Raw genomic sequence first — 7454 nt, forward strand, 5'->3', positions numbered from 1 at the left:
CAGCTGACTGTCTTCCAGATTTCTTCGCAAAACTTAATGAGCACATCCAGAGCAGTGTCTGTTTGATGAAGTATGTCAATTGGTATTCCATCAACTCCTGGAGTCTTGTCTCTTCCTAATTCTTTTAGAGCATCTTGAACTTCCTCCTTCATCACCACAGGCTGTTGCTCATACATTATATCATGAAATTTTGTGTCAGCCAATTCCTTCAGGTTTAGTGACTTTGTATACTCCTTCCATCTCCTTTTAATGCTTCTTGGACCATTTAACACTCTACTCAAAGCATCCTTAATATTGCCACTTGTGAGTTGAATTTGTTTTTCAATTCCTTCAGCTTAAGAAATGCTGAGCAAGTTTGGCCGTTTTGATTTTCTAACTCCAGCTCTTTGCACATTTCGTTATAGTATCTTGCTTTGTTGTCTAGAGTTGCCCTTTGAATTTTTTCTGTTCAGTTCTTTAAGTTCTTTATTTCTGTCTTTAGCTTTGGCATCTCAGTGCTCTAATGCAATATTCAGAGTCTCATCTGACATCCATCTTGGTCTTTTCTTCCCTTTCAGCCTTTGTAATGATCTTTTGCATTCTTCATGGACAGTATTCTTGATTTCCTCCCACAGTATTGCCGCTTTTATTGTGTGCCACTGAGTTAGAACCAACTCATAACTGACCCTTCACCAGGTTTTCAGAGGCAGTAAATTACACAGGAGAAGATTGAATATCCTTCTCCCACAGAGCAGCTGGTAGATTAGAACCATTTGCCTTTGAATTTGCAATACAGCTTCTTAACACTAGTCGTTGGTATTGCTATGTGCTGTTGAGTTGCCTGTGATTTTCAGTGACCCTATGCACAATAGTTTTGAAACCAGTCTTATCCTGAGCCAATCTCATTGTCTCTGATATACTTGCTTCCATTACCCTAGTCATCATATCAACCCATCTCACCCAGGGTCTTCATCTCCTGTACTGACCCCCCCCCAGCCTTCCAAGTATGATGTCTTTCTGCAAGAACTTGTACCTCCTGGCAACGTGCCCAAAGTATGTAAGACAGAGCTTCAAAATCCTTGCCTCCAGAGAACAACTTGCTCTTACTACTAGGACAATTTTAATGAGTTTACATTATTATTAATTTCTCAGAATATTTAGTTGAGGTTGAATAAATATCATACAGTTAGTCTCAGATTACAACAGACAGATATATATCCAATTTTTTTAAAAAATGTGTTGCTAACTAAAGAAGTTGCTTTTACTTTTTATATTCTTTCACCTAATTTCCTAGGAATGCATTTATGCAAGATTCAAACCTATCCAAAATCCATTTTACCAAATTTTCTTCTCTGAAGTTCTTATCCCTTTCTCAGAAATTCCTGTTGGTTATTTTGTAATTGTATCATCAGAAATATAGGTTTGTGATATGACTGTCAAATTATTGTGCAGCATTGACTCTGATGGAAGTAACACATTTATTGGGTGAGGACAATCCTGTCCAAGGGAAAGGATGTTTGGAAAGCATACAGATGAATATTTGAGACAATAATCCCTGCCTTGGCTAATAAAAAAACAAACAAACAACTATTTAAACTTGGATAGAGAAGAAATATTGTCCTACATGTGAAAGAATTTGTTTCTGCTACTGGATCTATCAGTGAGGAAAACTCTATCCTTTCTCGCTTACTCCTACTCTATTTGGTAAAAATTATACATGCTTCAGAAAGCTTGAGCTTTCTGAATTTCTTCTTGTAAGAATCACTCTCCTACATGTCTTTGTTCTTCTTGAGAATAAATCTTTCTGTCATTCACTTCTATAACTTCTTACCATTTTTCGTGTAACTCAATAGATTAATAATTGAATATTAGGGACTTTCTTGGTCCAAGACTGCAGCTACCGTGTTTATGTCTCTTTTCCTGCTAAATTCTTGACACTTAACATGGTGTTAAATTATACGTGTTCAAAAACTGGATGGTGAAAAAGCTTCCCCATAGAAGGAAGCTATAAGATGGATATTAAATTAATCTTTGAACATTTCAAAAGCAGTAAACTAACTAGCTTGTAAGTAGACTATTTCCATTTTTGACATTTCATGGTCTTAGAAAGAAAAGAAAGTAAACGCAAAACAAGACCACAAAAATTATATTATTTAATATTTTGTTGGCAAATATTAAGAAATCTTATAATATCAATTTTTGAGATATTATAAATTATCAAAATAGAACACACATAGTTGGTTACAGTGAGCTCAAATATATCGCAGATGATAATGATGATGGCACAGGTTAAGGCAAGGTTCAGAGCCATTTTTCCCAGGGTTGTTATGAGTCATAGCCACCTTGAATAGAACCTAACAACAATGAAAATATAAAAATAGGGCACTTTTAAGAAAAGCAGGGCATTCTAGTAGTGTAACTCATTGGGTATGTATGACTCTGCAAAATAAAAGATCATGTCTCTAGGTGTTAAAATCTATCATCTTTTCCTTGGAAAAAAGATGAACATTTTGATTTACAGCCTCAGAAACCAGAAGAAATGCTGCGATAAGAACTCACTAAAAAAGGAATTTGAGGGTTTTTTGGTTCGTTTTTTTGGTGCTTTTTTTTTTAATTTTTTAGTATTAACATAGAGAAGAGTATTGAGAGTACCATGGACTGCTAGGAAAACAAACAGATTCATCCTGGAAAGGACTGAACTGGGCAGTTCCTTGGAGGCAAAGATTCTGAGGCTCCATCTAACATACTTTGGACATGTTGTAAGGAGAGACCGGTCCTTGGAGAGGGACATCATGCTTGGGAGGGTGGAGGGACAGCTCAGGACAGGAAGGCCCTCTATAAGGTGGATTGATTCAGTGACAGGGGTAATCCAGATGGGAGTGTCAGAGACAGTGCGATTGGCACAGGACAGAGCAGAGTTTAGGGCTATTGTACATAGGGTTGCTATGAGTTGCAAGTGATGGCACATAACAACAACAACAAATTAACATAGAAACATAAATTGATATTATGTTGTTATTAGCTCTTGTCAGTTTAACCCCGATTCCTTGTTCTCTCATGAAATTAGATGAAAGTTTTGCCCTATCCAGCACCATGTCTCTGACTGGTTGAGTATTAAGTCATTGTGATCCAAAGGACTTCATTACCTAATATTCAGGAGTAGATTGCTAGGTCTTTCTAGTCTATTGAAGCCTTAATACTCCACTGGCACATATTCTATATCTACTAAGTCTCCAGGAAGAGGCTATCAAGAAATAAATCTAACTTTTAAGTCATGAATTAGCATTCAATCCTGTTGTGGTTATGTGCCATTGAGTCACTCGTGATTTTTAGCCACCCTATGCACACTATTTCTAAACCTTGCCCTGTTCCTGAGCCAGTCTCACCAACTGTCACACCTGCCCCCATTACCCCAGTTATCTTGTCACTCTATCTGAAGTCTTTCTTCTCTACACTGTCCCACCACTATACCAAGTATGATATCTTTCTGTAAGGGCTAGACCTTGCTGGTCATGTGCCCACAATATGTGAGAAGGAGCTTCAAGATCCTTGTCTCTAGGCAGAAATTTGATTTCACCTTCTCCAATACAGACCTGTGTTTTCTTGTAGCAGCCCATGATGTGTTCGATACTATTTTCCAGCACCACAGCTCAAAGGCATCAATTCTTCTGTCTTCCTTAGTCATTGTACAGCTCTCTGATGCATAGCAAGTAATTGTGAAGACCGTGATCTGGATCAGGTGAACCTTAGTCTCCAGACTTACATCACTACTCTTCAACGCTTTGGAAATGTCCATGATAGCAAATTTACCCAATTGAATTTGTCCACTGATATTCTGACTGCTACCAAGGGAGTTGTTAATCCCAAAGGCCCACCTATTGGGTCCTAAATGCTTTAATAAGGAAGATTATTAAGGATTCTTTTTTATCTGATTAAGAAGTTTCTTGGCTTTTATTTCTATTGTCTTTGTTTGTAAGTGTCATCTAGTCAACTAAAACTCATAGCAACACTTAGTACAGCAGGATTAAACACTGCCTTATTCTGTGTCATTCACGCTATCTTCCATGTATCAGCCCACTGTTGCAGTCATTATGCCAATCCATCACATTAAAGATCTTCCCACTTTTTTTTTAATTCTCTATTTTACCAAACATAAAAATCTCTGTGCAATCTGAGTCTCGGTGCGCCTGGAGGAGCCTCTGTTCTCCGTCCTGGTCCCACTGCTCCTCACATCCAGCCCAGGAAGGTCCTTTCGGCCGCTGCCGCTCAGAGCCAAGCCGTGTTTCCCAGGGATTTACGACAAAGCCCCACCCCACCCCCAGCAACCGAAAATGCCTAAACCAATCACTGTGTGGCTTACCACCATGAACACAGAGCTGGAGTTCGCCATCCATCCCAACACCACCGGGAAGCAGCTCTTCGACCAGGTGGTTAAGACCATTGGCCTTCGGGGACTGTGGTACTTTGGCCTCCAGTACGTGGATAATAAAGGATTTCCTACTTGGTTGAAACTGGATAAAAAGGTGTCTGCCCAGGAGCTCAAAAAGGAGAATGCTCTCCAGTTCAAGTTCTGAGCCAAGTTCTACCCAGAAGTTGTGTCGGAGGAACTCATCCAGGACACCACCCAGAAGCTCTTCTTCCTCCAAGTGAAGGACGGCATTCTGAGCGATGAGATCTACTGCCCACCAGAGACAGCCATGTTCCTGGGCTTCTACGCCGTGCAGGCCAAGTTTGGAGACTACAACAAAGAGAACCACAAGTCGGGGGACCTCAGCTCCGAGCGCCTGATCCCCCAGAGGGTGATGGACCAGCACAAGCTCACTTGGGACCAGTGGGAAGACCGTATCCAAGTGTGGCACCCCGAGCAGCACGGGATGCTCAGAGACAGCGCCATGCTAGAGTACCTGAAGATCCGCAGGACCTAGAGATGTACGGCATCAACTATTTCGAGACAAAGAACAAGAAAGGCACCGACCTTTGGCTCGGAGTGGACACCCTTGGGCTGAACATTTACGAGAAAGAAGACAAGCTGACCCCAAAGATCGGCTTCCCTTGGAGTGAAATCAGAAGCATCTCTTTCAAAGACAAGAAGTTTGTCATTAAACCCATTGACAAGAAGGCCCCGGACTTCGTGTTCTATGCCCCTCGCCTGAGGATCAACAAGCGCATCCTGCAGCTGTGCATGGGCAACCATGAGCTCATGCGCTGTCACAAGCCCGACACCATCGAGGTGTAGCAGATGAAGCCCCAGGTCCGCGAGGAGAAGCACCAGAAGCAGCTGGAGCGCCAAGAGCTGGAAAGGAGAAGAGGAGGGAGACAGTGGAGAGAGAGAAGGAGCAGATGATGCGGGAGAAGGAGGAGCTGGTGCAGAGGCTGCAGGACTACGAGCAGAAGACCAAGAAGGCCGAGAAAGAGCTCTCTGACCAGATCCAGAGGGCCCTGCAGCTGGAGGAGGAGAGGAAGCGGGAGCAGGAGGAGGCAGAGTGCCTGGAGACCTACCGCATGGCCGCGCTGTGAGCCCAGGAGGAGCTGGAGCGCCAGGCGGTGGATCAGATAGAGTCAGGAGCAGCTGGTTGCAGAGCTGGCTGAGTACATGGCCAAGATTGCCCTTCTGGAAGAGGCCCGGCACAAGGAGGACGAAGTGGAAGAGTGGCGGCACCAAGCCAAAGAGGCCCAGGATGAAGACCAAGGAGGAACTGCACCTGGCGAGATGGTGCCCCGCCACTGCGCTGCCCCCGGTGTCTGAGCCGGTGAACTACCATGTCCAGGAGAACATGCCGGAGGAGGGCTACAGTGCCGAGCTGTCCAGTGAGGGCATCATAGATGACCGCAAAAAGGAGAAGAGCATCATGGAGGCCGAGAAGAACGAGCGCCTGCAGCAGCAGCTGAGGACCAACGAGTTTTCCCAGGCCCAGGATGAGAACAAGAGGACCCACAACACCATCCACAATGAAAACATGCGGCAGGGGCGTGACAAGTACAAGACCCTGCGGCGGATCTGGCAGGGCAACACCAAGCAGAGGATCGATGAGTTCGAGGCCACGTAGGTCCAGCCGAGGCAGGACTGTACTCTGAGCGCGTGCTCCTGGGATTCGCTGGCTAGCACCCCTCATCATTTTCCAGTTTCTTTCCAGCGCAGAGTAGTTCACTTTAGTGGGAGCATCTGGGGGCCGGAGGGCTTCTGGCTGTGACCCCAAATTGTATCATAGCGCCAAACAGGTGTTCTGTTAGCATCACACGGTCACTTCCTGTTCTGTGCTTGGAGCAGGACTGATTGGAGTTTAGGGAACTATGCCTAGAAAAGTCGGGAGAGGAGGTTTCACACTCGCACCTATGGCAGGTGTCAGTACAATGAAAAACCATCCCTGGCTAAAAAAAAAATAAAATTAAAAAAAAATCTCTGTGTAATCTATCCTGCTAAGGATTTCCCTTCATCTACTTTCTACTTTCTTTTTCCAAGAATGATGGGTTTTTCCCAAAGACTAAGTATCTCCTGACATCAACCTCAAAATATGTGAGGAAAATTTTCACTATCTTTACTTCCAAGAAGCACTCTAGTTTTAGCTCCTTCAAGATAATTTTGTTTGTTCTTTTGAAAGGTCTTCATATAGTCAGGACTCTTCACCAATAATTCAGAGGTATCAATTTTAGCCTCATTATTTTCTACATTGTTAATATAGCATTCATATATTAGCATTTTTACTTGATTTAGATAGTGCCTTTAGATGCTATTCTTCTATTTTACTAGTTCTTTCTTTGACTCTGAGTCATGTGATATTCAATACCTATAGTGAATTTTCTTCTTAAAAGTGTTTTTGTTGTTAGGCACTTTGCAGTCAATTTTACCTGCTAATAAGTTTATGATTAACAGATGAGTAACTTTGCCATATTCTGCATTAAACTTATTATTCCCTCTGTGCTCAAATCCATTGTTTTTGTTATTGTGCCAATCCATCTCATTGAAAGTCTACCTATCTTTCATTGACTCTCCACTTTTCCAAGCATTTTATTCTAACCTTTCCTGACTACTGTTATTGTGGTGATGAAATGTTTTAAGATAATTTCTTTTTATTTTCAATACTGCAATGTAAACTCCTAAAATCCTGTATTTTATCTATTGAAATTCTGCTAACATGCATGCTTCCACAGGGGAGCTATGTTTATTTCTATTTGACAATTCATCATTACACTAAATAGGATTCAATCTATACATGGTCTTCCTCCCCTCCAGTTTGTTGCTTGCTTATGTTGTAAGGTGTATAACTACAATCACAAAGAAACTTCAAGGAATGCCTGTTGTTGTTGTTGTTTTTAAGTATCTCCCCAGGTGATCAAAGATGCAAAATCCGTGCAACATTTGTTCTGGCAGGCTGCTCAGAGGAGGGGTTAGGCATCCGACTAGCTGAAGGCTGGGCAGCTTAGAGGCCAGCCTCAGACCCTTCCCATCTCCCCAGGTAATCAAAGACGCAAAAACC

At 42.5% G+C, this 7454-nt stretch overlaps 1 pseudogene; it reads left to right on the forward strand.

The window, feature by feature from the left end:
• Positions 1-4304: 4304 nt before the first annotated feature.
• LOC102856600 lies at positions 4305-6026 on the forward strand (annotated as a pseudogene).
• Positions 6027-7454: the final 1428 nt, after the last annotated feature.

Source organism: Elephantulus edwardii, unplaced genomic scaffold (assembly GCF_000299155.1).
Source record: "Elephantulus edwardii isolate Elephantulus edwardi_28Jun2011 unplaced genomic scaffold, EleEdw1.0 scaffold00486, whole genome shotgun sequence".
Taxonomy (NCBI): Eukaryota; Metazoa; Chordata; class Mammalia; order Macroscelidea; family Macroscelididae; genus Elephantulus; species Elephantulus edwardii.